This window comes from Patella vulgata, chromosome 9 (assembly GCF_932274485.2).
Source record: "Patella vulgata chromosome 9, xgPatVulg1.2, whole genome shotgun sequence".
NCBI classification, from domain to species: domain Eukaryota; kingdom Metazoa; phylum Mollusca; class Gastropoda; family Patellidae; genus Patella; species Patella vulgata.
Genome location: NC_065887.2, coordinates 28,479,082 through 28,498,619, shown reverse-complemented (window position 1 = coordinate 28,498,619; position 19,538 = coordinate 28,479,082). Strand labels below are relative to the sequence as shown.

Genomic DNA, 19,538 nt, shown 5'->3' with positions numbered 1-19,538 from the left:
TATCAAGTACAAAACTTCTTATAGTTAAAGGACCAATCCCGATAATATTTTGTAGAATAAAACTGCTTAATAATCCCTTAAAATCCTCTACCTCAGGGCCGAGCAACCAACTCAATATATGTGATACGTTTCCAAACAACCCGTCCGTCTTCATCTGGAAATGGAGACCGGTGTCCTACGCTGTGTGGATAAAACCAGACTTTTATAGAACAATATGTAGGTGAAATTTATCTTTCGTTATGAAGTACAGCACATGGGTCATTCGCTGTATAGATCTCTAAATGAACGAGAATCGATTATCAGGTCACCCAACCGAAAAATTGACCGGAAATCTTAAAAGGGTTATGTGTCCGGATAAGCAGATTTGACGTTCACGTGCTAACCACTCAGTATTTTGAGCGCAAATGTTTCAATCAAGTTCATTTATGGAAGGTGTTACTTGACATTTTCCTGAAAAAAATCTCCAATTGTGTAACTCCGGCCTGCTATTATAACTAATAACTTCCACATGGCCGTTGACCGTGTCAATCCAGTACCAATGTCGACCATCTGTGGGTCATAATATGATAAGGATACGTTAGTCAGTTTCATGTATGGAACGTGTTAATTAACATTTTCCTAAATGACCTCCAATTATGTGTAATAACAGACACTGTCGTCTGTAACCCGAAATCAAGCCCGTACGCCTATGCTGATATGACTACGACTAGTAGATTTACCTCATCTATGGAATAGAATGGAATCGGAATTAATGCAGTGGATCAATACTTCATCCACGAAGAATGGGGGATGCCGAAGATGAGGGGGATGCGCTTTGTGCTGCTGGTTTATCTCACTTCCCAAAGGAGGGTCGCCCAGGTGCGTTCTAGGCTAGACACAACCATGTATAATGGCTCTAAACTCTGACCTGTACAGTGATCACAAGTAGTGGATCAACGAACGGACCGTTGCAACGACAATACGCAGCCACATTAACATACAGGAGAAAAAAGACAACATAAATTAAGATACTTGTTTTTATTAGCACTTATCAAAAGAAACGATAATTGAAATAGGTGTAATGATTTGTCTCAATGGCGGGAACCCTGCTACTGTATACAGAATATTCTATAAAATTATAGATTGATAAATAAGTTTAGCTCAGATTTGTTCGTCTATTCACTGAAATTAGTAATCAGGGCGTCAATTTACAATATTGACAAAAAAAAACCTTCGTCCACAATTTAACCTATTTATCATTCAAAAGTATTCATATACCAATCTAAACAGTATTAATTAGAATATAATTACGTTTACAATATTTTTAATACAGACAAACAATACAATATTGTTCCAGATTGCAATGTAAGCTGCTCAAAATAATTAATTATATAAGTTAATTCTAAACTAGGCCAGTGCTCGCTCACTCATTTATCGTATTGCAAATGTTCCCCAAAATAGAGTGGCTTTGATCTCTTTAGAAAATTAAATAAAATGCGGTTAAACTGGGCGAAATGGTAATCGGTTGAAAATGTAAACCTTGATATAGATTTTTGATATTATAACAATCGATACATTTCAAACTGATTAGTAGGTAGACAGATTCTAATTGTTTGAAACTTCATTGGGTCTTATAAGTCAACGTACACATTTATAAAAGTATTGAACAATAGATGGAAATAAGAGTAGATAAAAACATCAAAGACATTCAAAAGTGTTAACCTGAGTGTCAATGTCTTTTACAACGATGGATTTCACTTGTCAAACTGAATATAAAACTGTTATCTATACGAGACTTAAGTGGTGCTGAGTCTTCTGAAAAGAACAAGCACACACTGTCTTACATACGACACCCATTAAGGCTCAGGGCAAAAACAACATTAAGAAATTAAAAATACATAGCAACACAAATACAGTCTAGTTCACAATTTCCGGGCAATTCTTATTTGTCTATCGTTTCTCGATAAACTTAAACAACTGTTAAAAGTCATTCGACAAAATGATTTTACACTCTAATGTGCTGTTCTTTAGGTCAATAAACCACAAAACATATTTGGCTATTGTTTCCTTTTCTACAGAGATTTTCTGGATTGATATTTGGATATTTCAAGCTATTTGTGCGTTTCGGGTCGATATTATAAGATTTGCTCCTCATCTGGGATTTAGAACTACACTATAGAGAATAAATTGATAGTATTAAGGGAAAATATACATTTTTTCTCTCTGTTAGCAAAGCTCATGGCGCCCATACTAATGGAATTATTTTATTAACGAATAAGCTAGTTATAGTATTATGCTGTCTATAGCTTATTGTAGACATTACTTCAGCGATGGTTGTTTATGGTATGGGGAAATGAATATGGGCAAGATAAATATGATGACAATGGTTTATATAAAGCTACGCGTATATTAATTTATCATACATGTATTCTTATTTCTGATTGGATGCTACTAATTCTTCTCGGTTGAGATAACCATCCCCTGCAATGGAAAAAAATATGTTTATGATCCGGCATTCATTTACATTCCTAACGCAATGTTTATGCAAACTATATTATATGAAATATTCGGCAAAGTTGCTTTAGAAATATATTTTATATGGGCAGTGTAAGAAAACAACAACTTTGTTAAAATACTTGGTGCCATTGCTTTAGAAATATGTTTTACATAGACAATATACGAAATAAATATAACAAATAAAGGTCAATCTATACAAAAAGTCAACACAATGAAATAAATATGTATTCACACACGATATTGTTTTTTTTATACATATTTTATCAAATGATTGGTCGTTAATATATTTCAAGGGCTATAGTAGTTCTCTTGACCTCTGTGTTAAATCAATAACATTCCTTGACCTGTACATTTCGATGATCTTAATTTTTATAATGAGCCCAGGATGTTACAATCATCTCCTAAAAATATTGAATGGGCTTGACTGTTTCCTTTTGATCTCAAGCTCTAGGATTTGGCGCATCAAAATCGTAAATATTCACCAAACATCTAGCTGAGAAAAAACCGTGATTTTATTCTTCACCAAAAACTATTGCCGTTTTGACCGAGAAAGTTCCACGGGATTTTCATGTGTGCTTTCCCTTGTCAGTGGTGGAGGACGTAGGGCCTGACATTAAACAGCGTCTAGTCGTTCGGATGGGACGGAAACCGAGGGTCCGTGTGTCAGTTGGCGTGCATGTAAAAGAACCATTAACAGTTGGAATTCTAGATAAGAGTAGGTCGTAGCGCCGCTGCCCCGGCAAAATTCCTGTCATAGCACATTGTGTGGTGTACGCCCGTCTTCATTTGTCCAGTCGGTGCAGAAATGTAGGATGATAAACCTCGATACTTACCATCTAAGTCAAAATTATCCTGAATAAATATTGCTGCTTTAGAAAGGTCATAACACAAAAACTTAGCTGCATCCTCTACACTTATCTTTTCACTACAAAAATATAATTTAATCTTATTCAAAATGTCTTTAATTTTGTTTCAATTGCAAAGATAAAAAGTACTGCTTACTGTTTGTTGGATATATTAGTATCATTTTCTCGCTAATTTGGGTGCCTCTCCTTTTGAATCCCGTCTCGTGTCGAAAAGATCCTTTAGATTATTTCATATTGGGTTCCCACTTGTAAGGGTGACAGTGGCACCTGTGCGCTGACAAGGAAAGTACGTCTAAACGGAGCAAAACAGTAGGACGTTAAACCCCATTTCATTTCCTTTGCGCGAACAAGGAAAATATGCCTAGTCGTTTGGATGGAATAGAAAACAGTGGTCCACGTGTGCACGTAAAATTGACATTCGAAGGAGAGTTAATTGGAAAAGCCCCTGTCAGGACACAACTCGCACAGCACACGTAACCATGGCAATGATAAAACCTTATGATAATCTCAAAAATGGCCGATATACTGTATTGGCGAAACGCTATCTATATTCCATTTCATTGTCGTTAACTTACCCCCGGAACTGCGACTTGTATCTGATTTACGTGTTAAATCTTGAAATCCTATTGGCTAGAAGTGAAGTCGATGAAGTGGTAGCTAATCAGGGTAGTCATACGTTGCTATACATGTGTGTTTAAAATTGCAATCCATCATCTCGCTATAAGCCCTGGTTATTAATATTAAATATTGACCGTACGAGGTCTGAGTCTGAACCCCTTTTATAATTAGTGACCAATCAAATTAGAAACCACCGGGGAATTCCGAATGACATTGTTAAACAGTGTCCAGTGTCTAGCGCTAAAAGATAATTCCCATTGCAGATTTTGTCATAGGTCAATGATGAAAATAGGGTTAGGGTTATGATAAGAAGTATGGCGGACTAAGGCTAGGGCTAACTCTAACCCACAATCGCGTCAACAGTCACGTACCCTAGCCGTTAATTACATCTCGTGACCTATGACAAAATCCGCAATGGGCCTTAGCTTTTATCCTTTACCGTGTCCACTTACTCTTTAGACAATATCAACGTATCATCAAATGAACCGAAAGAACGGTCAACATGAACATTTGAAAATTTCATAATAAAAATAGACAAGCTACCTTTGGCCTAAATCAAGATACGTTTCCTTCTCTGCCCCATGGTTGACAGATATGATTTGTGGCCTCGTTCTCTTCCATGGCATCCGTCTAATTGTTGAGCCGGAGAATCCCGACATAACGATAACGATATGTAAAACTAATAATAAGAATAATTCCTTCTTCATTGAAACCTGAAGTAACAATCTCTGAAAATAAAATATAAAGTGCTTAGAAGATCCTGAAAATTGAAAAAAAAAACAGTCATTAATTCAATAATTTGATATCCAATCTGGGTTTATTTCCATGGACAAGGCTATAGCCCGGGAGTCCAAAAGGTTTGAGGTCTACAACACATATTTTACCCTTAGATCATTTTGTAAAGCTAAGTCTTAAGTTTTATAACCTGTGCATATTCCTGGGAGCGCTCCCCCTAACTCTCCCATATTTAGTGGCAGCTAAAATTCAATGTCCACCTACAATTTTCTTGCAAATGTTTCATACTTAACACTAAGAAACAGAATGCATGACTTCAAGAGCATACAATGTTGTGCTAATGCTAATTAAGAGCTTAATTAATTAGCACTAATTAGTGATCGTAATTAACTGAAAGCCTAAAAGCTAGCTAACCAAGTAATGAAACCAAAAATATCACCTAAGAGAGCGACAAAAGTTGAACAAACCTTGCTTAAGACTCGGTCAAAGGTGTCAAAGGTCACTAATGAATGACCATAATTAAAATTTAAAGTCCATAATTGAAACAAAGCCTAAAAGCTAGCTAACCAAGTCATGAAACCAAAAATATCACTTAAGAGCGACAAAAGTTGAACAAACCTTGCTTAAGAGTGGTTCAAAGGTAATAAGGGGTCAAAGGTCAAATTTTGGGTCATATAATGACGTTTGAGTGGATTTGATTAAATTGATTATTTTTCTTTCTAACACCATTTCTATGAGTTTCAGTGCATAAAATGACTACTTAAGAGCATAAAATGTTGTACTTATGCCAATTAAGAGCTTATTAATTAGCAATAATTTGTGATCATATTTAAAACTTAAAGAGTCCATAATTGAAGCAAAGTCTAAAGTTGAACAAACTTGGCTTAAGACTGGTGACAAAAGTCATATTTTGGGCCACATTATGACCAATCAACCAATCAAATTGCTTATCTCTGCTGACCGTAAAATAAAATGCGCATCTTCGAACTCCATCAAGCCATTCACATAATCAACACTACACCAAGTTTAAATATTCTTCCTCAATTAGAAGAAGAATTATTGTGTCCCAAATGGCTTAATGAACAGACAGACGAATAGGCCCATTTCAATAGTCCTCTGCTTTTTTCGAAAGGCGGGTGACAATAATGTTGATGTCAGCAATAATTATGCACTTGAAAGTATGGCAAAGTTATCAGTACAACACGGAATTTTAAAATTGAAGGAGGCTGAACTTCCTTTTAGGCATTATTTGATTTAAAGAAGTAATTCCAGATAAAGACAAAATTGGGTCGGAAAGCACATATGATTAATGTAATACGAGTATAAAGTAATATGCCCAAGTTTGAATTTGTTTTATTGTATATTATAATCAATTATTAAGCGTCATTGTGAAAAATTAGATAAAGAGCTGACACTTCAGCGCTATAAAAATAGCTAATGTAAAGAGAATAATCTGAAAATTTCAGTACAGTTGCTTAACTCTGAGCCCAAAAAAACTCATTTCAATAGCACAGTAGCCGCAGTTGTAATTGTTAATGTTGTAACGATAATAGACAAGTCTCGCTTATCGATTTTTACGGTTAATCACCAAGCATTGTTGAACAGAAATCAGATTTAAATTTTTGTCAAGTCAGACCCGTCAGATGTCATCGAGTGTTGATTATGGTCTTGTCATGTTAATAAATGTCTAATTAATAGATTATATAACATATAACTAATGAAATACCTGCAACTGACAGATTTAGCTCCTGCATAATGTTGTTTATTATGTTTGGTGAAATACGCCAATAATCCAAATCAATCCGATTAAAATACGTAGATCTATATTTCGTTTCGTTTTTTATTCTTTAGATGGCTACACTACATGGAGATCTAACCGGTTGTTGCGATAGGTCAAGTCAGAGGTCATACGAGTGCAAGTGAGCCTATGGCGTCAGACATTTGATTAACCAATCAGCATTAGTGTTACTAGTGGGTTACCCACAGTTTCGTGCAAAACACGCCTAATGCTCGCCGTAACCGGCCGTTTCATTGGCTAATACCTCACACTATTCAGAACACGTCAATGATAACAACTCTTCCAGATCCTAGCGTAGTAAAGACAAGTAAAACGAAATTTTGAACTATAAAAACGAAACGAAATAGGATCTGTGTTTTAATCAGATTGAATCCAAATTGAATGGCAGTCATTAGCGCCTGCGATAAAGAGAATCTCCTACGAGTCTTTTTTGATATCAAAAAAAGACGAATAGGAGATTTTACTTTTCTACAAAGTTTGTTTTGTTCTGTTTGTGACAGTTGTGGGGTGTGTGAAATAGCCATTTTAAATTACTTCCGCATTGTCGATAATGTCTCAGATGTGTGCTTGTTAAAATTAAAGTATTTTTTTATTGTGGACTTATCAATTAGTTTGCAAACAGGTTTTCTTATCAACACCCCTGTATTTATGGGAAAACAATCAAAGGTTACTATAGCCTGCATCAAGCTTGACAGTACCAGATCCATATCTACAATCGTTAATAACAATATAATATTGTTACGAACAGATAGATAGCACACAGTTAATGAGGAGACAGAAATGTATGGAACACAATGATGACAATACAAATAAAGAGCCCCGGGGAAGAACGATCTAAGTTACTTTTTCAACGAACCCCAGTTAATGGTGCCATCTGGTAGCAAATTGTATAAACTTTCTGAGGAACAATCAATTTCAGGTAAAAACGATCGGCGTCACATCAAACCGGGGCCCTTCTGAAATGGTCTCCCGGACAAATACGTCTATCGTACCCTTTATTTTACCTTAATTTGGCTGAAAAGTGGAAGTCAGTTGCCGTACTGGTAATTATGATTCGTATTAAACATCATTTTGAAGTTGTAATTAAACCCAAGCGTTGTTCTGTTCGCGTCAAGCATTCTCGTCCAAAAGACTGTTTTGCCTTTTATGCGAAAAGACAAAAATGTGACTTAGACCGTTCTTCCCCTGGACTCTTCAGATATTATATCAAAAAAATCCACTTCACATATATATATATAAATAAAAGTAGCATTGGTGGATTTTGTGATTAATCACATAGACAGCTCTGAACTACTTTTGATATCTAGAAAGGTTGTTTGCAAGGATTCATCCTGGGGTTGAAATCGCCCAAATCAGCATCACATTCCAAAATCTGTGCTTCACTCCACAGTAAATCTAATTTACAATTGGAAATAATCCATAATAGAATGAAAATTAGCCAACAAGAGTATCGCAAGTCTGTATGAATGTATTACTTTTGTGTACATGTATGTGTTTTCTATGTTATATGTATTATTAAATGTATACGACTATGTCTAAATATATATGTATTCATATATGGACGTTTTGATGCAATTAACATCTTATCTTATCTTATCTAGCACAACCATCTTGTAAGTGTAAGCCAGTCTGGATAGCACTATACCGAAAATAAGCTTCCGATTTCGACCTTTTTTTCACCAAAGTGGCATTAGTCTTAATTCCCTTAAATATCCATGCAAAGGAGAACACATAAATGTTTCGAATCACATATGGACTAATTTAGTATTTAATTGTCTGGGTATTTTACGACCAGGGAATTATCCAGTTCTATACTTTCATTCTCAATATTTAGAATCATTGGAAAAAAAGTTAACATTTTTTGCATTTCATTTCCTAGGAATGCGTGATTCGTCGCATAGTTTTTCCACGTCTCTTTAGGGCAAGCAGGGATAAGCAATTTGATTGGTTGATTGGTCATAATGTGACCCAAAATATGACCTTTGTCACCAGTCTTAAGCCAAGTTTGTTCAACTTTTGTCGCTCCTAAGTGATAATTTTGGCTCCCTGACTTGGTTAGCTAGCTTTTAGGCTTTGTTTTAGCTATGGACTCTAAATTAGTGCTAATTAATTAGCTCTTAAGTACATTTTATGCTCTTAAGCAGTCATTTTGTGCACGCACTGTAACTCATAGAAATGGCGTTAGAAAGAAAAATAATCCCTGACAAGACAATGTTTAGTTCTCATTATCTATTTAAAAACTATTATTGCATGAACGGTCATCACCTTAGCTACACCTTACATATTGCATCTTTAAACTAAAACACCTATACACAATGGAAAGAACAATATGATAATCGATTACCAATAACTGACAATGTAGTGGGTAAACCAATGAATGTCCGCTTAACAATTGCAATGGCAAAAAGTTTAAAATAATAAGACTGCAGATGAAAATAAGGACAATTTGTATCATTGTAAAATTTCAAAATTTTGCGCACATGATTAATGCCAAGGTTGCGACGAAATCGATTGTGTATTCATGTGTTGACACTGTGAGCCAAAATGAAACTAACCATCAGTAAACAAATATCAGTTTTATCCTTTTGTGCTTGTCAAATCACTAATGGAAACAGCTCACCAGAACATCCAAATTAAATACTTTTTTCAGGTGTAGCTCATTGAATGGGTTACTGAATTTGACGTTTCACGTGAAACGACTGAAGTACATTGTTTACATGGCGAAATCAACTTTAATGTTAATGTGTATCTGGGCATTTTGTTTCGTCAATGTGTTTACACTTACATGTATATGTAATTCAACGAAGTTTGTACAAGATGCAATAAGCGTAGACATTTCTCTCTCTAAATTTAACGAAGATCCCTTTATTTCATCCTGGTAAATCTCCTGATTCTAAACTATTACGGAAATTAGAACCAAAATCACCTAAAAGCATGATACAATGTAAGAAGGTATAATGAATAAATTATTCTCTGATGTACGTGCTGTGACATATACTGTTGTCATGGTGGTTACATATTTCACATTCATTATTTATTGATACATTCGTTTAAAACACTTCTGAAAATATATTTATATAACTTTTGTAAAAACAACGAACATAGTACGGGGCGGATGAAGATTCTTAAGATTATTTTGATTTTATAACTTCATTTACAGTTTAAAAATCCACCAAAACCCTCAACTCTGTAACAAGAAACGTATGAAAATATATTACTATGCTGAAAATGTAAATACTATTAGTTGGTCCGTCTTAATTAGCCCGGATTTAACAGAAACATAGAACCATGGTAGACCGTTAAAAGTCGTTTTATTTTATTACCCATTAGCGGTTGACCCGGCGCAGCACGGGTATAGCCATGAACCAGAAGTAGCGTAATTCCGAAACCGAAAGTGGTAAGTCATCGCCACAAGGCCCATATGTTACTTCCCGGTCTGAGCTTCCCCTGTACATCAGATTTCAGCCCCGGGACAACCCTAGTGTTGCCGCCAATCCTGAACAGACACAGACAGACACAAACCACAGTCACAAGATTATTACAAATGTTTAGTTACAGCCTTTAATGAGTTGTTTCCCTTACTCCGTATTCCAACTATTGAGCGAAAACACCATTAATATGCTCTTCACTCTGCAAGCGCAGAGAAGTAAAATGTTATGGTACAATGATAAGTTATTTAGAAAGCAATCTAAACTACTTTTCTGAAACTTAAGACTATGAAGAACTTATGGAAATGTAGTATTACGCTGAAAATGTAAATCCTATTATTAAGTCCGTCTTCATTAGCCCAGGTGGTACAGAAAAGTTGGATGTCATAACCCATTTCATTTTCTATTAATATGAATGTTTAGTTACAGACTTTATTGAGTTGTTTCCCGTCCTCTGTATTCCAGCAACTGAGAGAGAAAAATCATCAATATTCTCTACATTTTGTCGGGTTTTTTTTTATAAATAATGCTGTAATATTAACAATAATCGTCAGATTTTGAAATTTGATACATTTTGACATAGCCGGAGACTTTGTCCATAGCTTCGGTACTTTAGATTTTTGATTTTCAACGAATCTTCGGCGATATTAGGCGCCATTGGCTAATTCACTTTTTCGGTCCTAAATTAATTATTTATTGTTCGATTTGTATAAAACAAAGTTCATATGCTCTGTGGTCCCAATTTTCATTTTATTTTGTTACAGATGAAGTCTCCTGTCGGCACCGGAAGTTACGTAATTTTAGCAAAAACTACAATTTTTACAGTTCGGTACCACTTTTTAAAAGCAAATATATTTTTTTTTTTAAATCTGATATTACCAAAAGGATGCGCCCTGTAAAGGTGCACAAAACATCGGACTCAGTTTTTTTTAATTCAGATTTCATTTTCGAGCTATTTCGATTACAAGGTGAAAAAGGGTGTAAAATTAAGCTGTTTACAACCCATTCAGCGTCCTCATGTTTTAAAATAACTCGTAGCAATAATCCATATGAAGAGAATGTGTGTGAAAATTAGTTTGTAATATGAGCAGTTGCCGGGAAATAGGCATTTTTGCATGCGTCACGTTTCACTTTATTTTGCCTGTAAAAGAGTCAATTATTATTCGATTTTCAATTTTTTTACTATTTGATGCCTAATGCCAATTATGACTGGTCAAAATCAATTTAATATTTTCACTGTTACCGGAAATGACGTCATTTGAACAAAAACAGATATTTTATTCATACGATCTTATTTGTAATGTCTTTAAAATTATGATGTTTGATTCCAATCAACAAATAGAATGAACCCATACGATCGTACAGATACCACAAAATGATTTCCAACTTGTACGGTTGCAGAGAAATAGACGATTTGCTACAAGTCACTTTTCAAGGTTTTTGGGCTATAAAAGTGTCAATTATTATTCGATTTTCATAAAATTTTCACCATGTGATGCCTTATGCCATTTATGATTTCATAGATTTAATTTAACATATTTTCATTATCACCAGAAATAATGTCATTTTATCAAAAACTGTATTTGTAGCATTGAAAAACAAATAGTTTTTTGAAGTGAGTTATATTTATTATCCGTTTAACATTATGATGTTTGATTCCAATGGACATATCGATTGGATCAATACGATCATATAGATATCCAAAAATTGCTTCTAGCATCTTCCCTTGTCGAGAAATAACCAATTTTTTCAGGATTACTTTTTAAGATTTTTTTTCGCATTTTAATTTCCCACCAGAAAGTCAGCTAACTTAGCGGTAAGTTAGTAACAAATTTTGTCAGGTTCACTTTTTTAAATGTGTAACACATGCTAACAAATCAGGGCATCATTTCTGTAAAACATGCAGAAGTCACAAAAAGCTCTTGCACTTAAATTTCCGGGAGCACATAAAAACGCACCCTCAAATTTGCTCGCAAGAGCTTTTTTTTAACCATCTATCCAAATGGTGTAAAAACAAACAGTTAAAAATCCAATTTGTTTATTTATTTAATAGTACTTATTAGTTATTAACTGACAACTAAATGTATTGAAAGGAACACGACACTGATATACATGTAATATAAATCTAATAAAAGCGTTTAGATTTTTTTTGTAAAATTGTCTATATTTTAATTGTCAATGTGGTTACTGTCACTCATCTCCTCATTGTCAGAGGAGGAGGAATCTTCAGCACTTGATTGATCACTGGTTAAGTTAATAGGTGGGTCATCACTTATTTCAACAACTTTGCGCTTTTTAGCCACATCAGTCAGAGTAGTAGTAGTATATAGTACTTAGTTTATTTACGTTTTCTAGACAAATAAGATTTTGCTGCAGAATCAAGAATACTCTGAATATCCGATGGACTCCACACAAACTGATTACATTTTATTATTAACAAATTCTCCATTGTGTCATGTTTAACTTAGTCTTGTGTCAGTTAGAAGAGAAGTCAGATGACTAAATGCACTTTCAACAATGCTATTGGTCACTCCAATAGACATAACTAATTCAGCCAACATACAAATATTTTTAAATTGTTCAGATTTGTACACAATTAATTTTTTTCACAGATTTTTTTTTAAAGTGCACATAAGATGGGTCTGGAAACTTTGAGATACGTGTAGCCAATGGTTACTATATCCACTTTACGGTAAGTTCACACCAATCTGATTGAAATTAATTCAGCTATTTTCACTCAAAGTCGCAAAAATAGACCTCCCGTAAAAACGACTTTGCCAATTATCGAAAACACTCTTAATCCCCTCAGACGCCAGTGACGTCACAGTGACCGAATGCATATTCGGAATGTTTATTCCTTAATTAATTATATATAGCTGGCGTGTGTATTCATTAACGCTTGACTGACTCCTTAATCTCCTAATTAAATAAAACAATTGACTGCGGAATAATTTGTTTTGTAATTTATTTTAATTTAAGATCCTATTTAGAATTTGTTTTATAATGTCCCGCCCTCTCTTCTCACGACAGCGATTTTAAAACTGTGTTTTAAAGTGACTTTTTGATAAGAGCCAATCTACCATCATGTGCAGACCAAACGATTCAAAATATATTTCCGTCAGAAGAGTATCGTGGTTCTAATTTCCCCGAGTAAAAGAGTACAGAAGTAAAAGATGTGGTCATGCAAAATGAATCATTAAAGTCAAACATGACTGAAACGTGATTTTTTAATGACGATCCGTAGCTCGATTTCCTGTAGTCATCGTACGGCGTCTTTCTTTCTGCATGTGGATTTGACTTCATTACTCTGAAATCGACCGTAAAAATGAAATACGAAAAAATATCTCAATATTATACGTTAGAATTAAGAGATTGAGAACGGTCATCTAACTATCTTTGTGTATTGATAAAGTGTACTGTCGTTAATATCTATCATTAATCAATCCGACTAAAGTTGCGGACATGGGGCCATAAATTAATTTACATATCGATGTAGATAATATTTAGCGTTGCACACACATGGTGTTATAAATTAATTTACAAGTAAAGATGTTGGATTAAGAATGCTGATTAGGTTATTATTAGCCCGCTAGATCAAAGACATCACTCTAGGTAGAACGTGTTAAAACTCCACGAACGAACGACACAAGTTACGGGGGAACTTTGCTGCAAACATTTCTCCAAACAACTAATCGTTGAATCGTACATTACTCATCAGTTGTTTATAATTATTTTTTATCCAATAATCAATTAGATTTGTTCACCGGTGTTTTTGTAATAAAGTAGCCTCGTATTATTTGTTGATTGGCGTTTAGACAATATTTAATGGACTTGATACGAAATCTGAATATAAATTATTCGATAGATAAACGTTTGTGATAAGATTAGGTTATTGTCTAACATCGTTTAACTTCTTTATAAAAAAAAGTATTTAACAATTACATTCACACTTTAATAGCTCACTAAACGGCATCAGGAACTTCAGTCACGATGATCACGTGTATTTGATATTCATGTCCATGAATCTCATGCAATTGTCATTATATAGCCAATAATGAATATAACGACAAATTACTGGCACTATTTGTATTTCTGTGCCTATATAGAGATAGTTTGGGAAATCAAATATTATCCAAATTACCGGTAAATGCCGACGTCCGTCCGTCCACAATTGTTTGTGGACTCTCTACAGGTCACAATTCTTATCCGATTTCGACGAAACTTGAAATATAGGTTTATCCCCAAAAGATCTCGGCTGCTTTCGATATTGGCATGTATCGGATCGAAACTTCATGGATTATGGCCCCTGTTTGTACGAAAAATCACGTTTTTAGCTTGTGGACCCTATAGAGGTCACAATTTTTATCCGATTTTGTTGAAACTTGAAATGTAAGTTTATAACCCAAAGATCTCGGTTCCTTTCGATATTCGTGCATATCGGACAGTAACTTCCTGAATTATAGCCCCTGATTGTATGAAAAATCACGTTTTTAGCGTGTGGACCCTATAGAAGTTATAATTTTTATCCGATTTAAAAAACCGTTCTATTATATCACCGTTACACCCTAAGGATGACAGACAAAATGGCCGCCATTCGTTCCCAAATAGCGTAAGAATATGGTATATCAAGATTGTGGACCCTATAGAAGTCATAATTTTTACCCGATTTAAAAAAAACGTATTGACAGATAAAATGGCTGCCGTTCGTTCAGTTCCTTTCGATATTTGCGAATATCGAATTGTAATTTCCTGAATTATGGCCCTTGATTGTAGGAAAAATCACTTTCTTGTTAGCTTGTTCTCTATCCATCTCTCGAAAATGTGGGCGTATCCTGCCTGGCAGCCGCTGGTTATCTAAGCATAGACTGGTTTTACCTAAAAAGGTATCGTCCAAGAGAGTCTTTAAATTTTCTGATGTGGCGTCCCCGTAGTCCCCGACATTTTGCAAACCGACAACAAAGTTCTCTGCTACCCCATCCCGTTTTGATCATTATGAGTTCTTTTTCTTGCTTGCGAACCATCCGAAAAAAACAGTAAAAAATTGGGTTTCATTTATAACATCACAAAATTTCTTTCTCATTGACATGGCTATTTCGTTGATAAATTCCCTGAACACCGTATATTAGTTGTACCCCATGTTTTTTCTGAATTTCAATAAAAGATTTGAATGATTTTAGAGGCAAACCGTCTGTAGCTACTTTATATGCAGTGGTTATAAGTTTTGTATATGCGTCGTGTGACAATTGTTTCAATTTACTGTCCATCACCGGTTGAGTTCCTTGAGCTGTAGCCGTCGTATTATTAGTAGAACTTGTAGAACTAGATTTAGAAGCATGGTCGGCGATGTCCCTAGAAGTTTCTCAAAATATATAGCAGCTTTGTGTGTTTTTTTAATTTAAATTTCTAAATACAGTATGTTTACTGATAAAGGTTGTCCCCACAACATACTTCTCAAACTCTGTTAATGTTTTGCCTCGTAAGTGCGGAGAACGTTAAACTTTTTCGTGGTGCCGGGCACAAATTTTGCACCAAATATTAATTACAAATTGGCGGCCTTGTGAATCAGTTTTGGTATTAGAACCAATTACAGCGTTGACATCCCAATTATTAAATGTGTGTAGTTGTACACAATTTCGGTGTTGAGACATTTTTTAGTCAATATTTCTATTGATTGTATCCAAATTCTAGCAGACGAATACGCTCATTGAACATGCCATTGGTTGTCAAGTACTCGATTTATCGGTCTTATGCTTACAACAGGAAACACTACCTTGGACGTTCGAGTAAATCTCTAGCTCAATGCTAAAGGCGGGAAAGGAATGTATATATATCGTGATTATCCAGATGCTTTCAATATGACCACGACAGAAATTCATAACGTTATATGTAGTCAAATTCCACAATCAAAAACTCTTACAAAAATAACGCCGTAACACGGAAATCATTTAATTTAAAAACGATCAATCGTGTATTACTAATGTAATACTATCACTAATAAATAATAATCTATCATGAATGCAAACGTCATGGAGAGACTTGACAACCGAGCTAATAATCTTCAACCCAAATGTCTCGATACCATAACAAAACTACTCTTCACGATTTTTGGATACAATAATATTTTATTTAACTTTTCAAGCTCGATTTTCTTGATAAAAATTTCGAAATTGTCTGAATTTTTAGCAGGAGTTATAACCTGCGCTTGTGTTTTCAAGATGTCAGGCGCAGACGGGCGCGAGCGCGCAAACGCCCGTCAAAAATGATGCCCTGACAAATCTATAAATACAATTGATATTGCTGGATTTCGTTGATTCTGCGTCCATTTTATAACACGTGTGCAATGCTTATGTGGAAATCCGTTTAACGGTTTCATTGATGCCGGAAGTGAGACAAGTTAAAGGGTAACGTGGCACCGGTGTAACTCGTCATTACTGCTTCGCAATTCTAGTTTAAATTTGAATCCGCCCACTACCAAACCAAAGTCACACATATTTAATATTAAAAATACTGTATTCAACGATAGACTGACGTAATTAATGGCACGTTTATTCGAAATATACGCAAACATGCTGAGGCATTCCATTGTTTCAATCAGCAAAAGTCATCTGTTTTTACTAATTGATACGTTTCTCAATTGCGTTTGGGGTATAGATTTGTAATACACTACATTTATCGATATGGAATTATTGAAAATATTGTTGACTCTACTTATCCTATACTCCATTGACGTCTGGTGGTTTGTAATGTATCCCCCCCCCCCAAAAAAAAAACAGCAAGGAATCGGATAATTGTGTTTCAGCATTAAAGGCCCACATCAGAATCTCCTTATAATTACACGAAATAATTTCATGGGTTAATTATCTTTTGGATCAAAGCTTCAAAACCAAATACAGTCTTTCCAATGTACCATGATGTGCTCTTTTTAGATTTAATTGTATGGATTGCACTTCTACCAAAATGCCTAAAATTTTATATATAACAGTTTTACTATTGTCGAGAAATTTATACCATAGCACCGTTCAATTCTATTTTTTGTAAAATTACTGAATACATGCATTTTATTGACATCTTTCACCTATTCCCAACACGGAAATGGACATTATATTTTGTAGCATTAATGTAATTGTTTGTTTTTTTAAACATATCAAAGCATAATACTGCCTTTACTTATGAAAGAAGTTATTTGTTCTAAAAATAGGAAATCGATAACAATAATAATTACTGCTATTAAGTATATGTAACCTTTGTACGACTGTTCGATACATTAATGCACTATATTTAATAGTCTTTAATAATGTATTTCCCATAAAAATACTACTACACCGTGACTTGGTATAGTACCAGTTCGGCTTTCCTGGTTTAATTATCTTGCACGGATATATCATCTATATTCTAGTATTACGTGTTCCTTCCTGAAAATTATTGGGAATAAAAGCATATTCAAACTACTGTATCTATCAAAAGTTTGCTTTAAATCCCTATCAAAACAGGAGGGTTGGATGGCCGAATGGTTAGCGCCTGTGCATTGTATCGGGAGGCCTGTCATTGAGTCAACTGGTGTAGTTTCGATTCCCTGGTTGTGCGTGACAAGGAATAGGGTCGCCTGTCCATCCTCGTGGGATTTCTCCGGATCCTCCAGTTTCCTCCCACAGCTAACGAACCCTACGCGCAAACGAATTATTTAAATAAAATTGAACCATATGTTAGACCCGAAATGCCCTAGTTTGTGTCGAGTGGACGTTAAACTCCATTTCTCTCTCTGTCCCCCCCCCCCTCTCAAAACATTTTAATTGGATTACCCCATGCTAACCGTATTTATCACGTGATAAATTAATTTGAGGGAGAATCCATCTTTAGCTTGTATTTGTCATTAGTTACTCTCCAATTGCCATAAATATCGAAGCATAAGTAAATTCTTGGATTATTCTCTGCCAACTTTTTTCCGGCCTTTTTATCGCAGTCTCACAGTCGTTAGCCTTTAGATCAGCACGTCAGAAGCGCTCTTTTCGTCAACCGGGTATACGTTTAGGGATACTCTCACATTTTGTCTCATGCGCTACCATGGGTGATTTCAGGGAAACTAGTATTTGTTCTAGTGTAAGTGGGTGTCTCTGCTTTCCATATACCAAAATTGTCATACTTTTATTGGAAATAAATACCCTCTTAATACGTTCGTAGGAATGTATCATTGGAAATAACTAACCGATATATATTTTTGTGGGAATGTATTTTTAAGAAATATTATAAACACTAAAATTTGGAAGTGAAGTTGATGTTTCATCCAAAGCATATGCCGAATCCGCACACTATGTTGTAACACCACCCTATACACAGTCATGCTTCTCCAGCAAACAATTCAGCAAGTCCGTACACAGGGGAACATTTGCTCTTTCTATTGAACAAAATTATGGTATCATGAAATACCTTCAATTTAAATGAAATGGTATTTAACGTCCTACATCTCTGCGCCATCTGGGCTAATGAAGACGGACACATAACGTACAGTGTGCTATGCGGAAAATATTGCCCGGGTACCCCTCCGTCCCATGTAGGAAAGAACAGTTGAATGGAATTTTGGACGAGAACACGGTATTGTCAAGATTATGTAGCTGAAGTTGATGTTGATTAATTAGATCAAAACAAAAAATAGTAAACCCTAAAAAGTATATGTTATACGGTACTTTTGATCACTGACAGACTAATTGTAAACTATTGTGCATCAAAACCCATTATTTAAGACAATAAAATGCAATATATTTAACCAATGTACTTTTAAACTTTTGTTCAGACGATTTGCAGGGATTTTATTTGCCTAAAATCCCTGCCTACCAAAAGATATTGTGTTTTTAAAAGATGACAACGAAACATGTACTGCTTTATCTATAATAGATTATTAAACTTTTGTTCAAATGATTTGCCGGGATTTTATTTGCACTTCTGCCTACCAAAAGATATTGTGTTTTTAAAAGATGACAACGAAACATAAATTAGTTAAATACGAATTCGCTTTTATGACAGTATACAAGCTATCTGTTTTTCAACTTAACACGTTAATCATCTATCAATTTTTACAGTGTAGAACATACTATCGCCAAAAACGATTGATAGCTTATCAACCACTACCACTTGCTGTTCCTATCAGAAAATTGAATCAATCACAATCCATATGACTAGACACGAATGATATCTGCAACACTCATCGCTATCTGGGGACAGTTCAACAACAGAAATCGAATATATTATTTATACACAAATATTGGTTTTAAAATAACGGCATTTAATCACTCAGCAATCACGATTCTGGACAATGCAGAATTTCTACAAACTGCGTACTAGTTAAAATTAACCGATGTTATCTTTCATCTTGCTTTGATCGTTTTTATAAAAAATTTATTCTTTCATTATTAATAAAAATGCGTTTTCTAGTAATAATACCAATACTAAAACCTAATAGAATAAGTTAATAAAGTGATATATTTTTTTTATAAGACATTAGGATTAATTATGAATTAGGTAGATCAATACATGTATACTAACAATTAAAAATGCCGATGGATAAAAAAATAAGAATTGCAAATTTGACATTTTCTGTTCTTT

General features: G+C 34.6%; 1 long non-coding RNA gene across 1 annotated transcript in view; it reads right to left on the bottom strand.

Annotated features, from left to right (window-relative positions):
• Nucleotides 1-1,008: 1,008 nt before the first annotated feature.
• The window catches only part of LOC126832676 (uncharacterized), a 31,651-nt gene continuing 13,121 nt past the window's right edge, over nt 1,009-19,538 (bottom strand). The window contains exons 2-4 of the long non-coding RNA XR_007684798.2: nt 4,524-4,708; nt 3,330-3,421; nt 1,009-2,460 (exon numbers count right to left, since the gene is read on the bottom strand). This is a non-coding gene — a long non-coding RNA (uncharacterized LOC126832676). The remainder of the gene's footprint in view (nt 2,461-3,329; nt 3,422-4,523; nt 4,709-19,538) is intronic.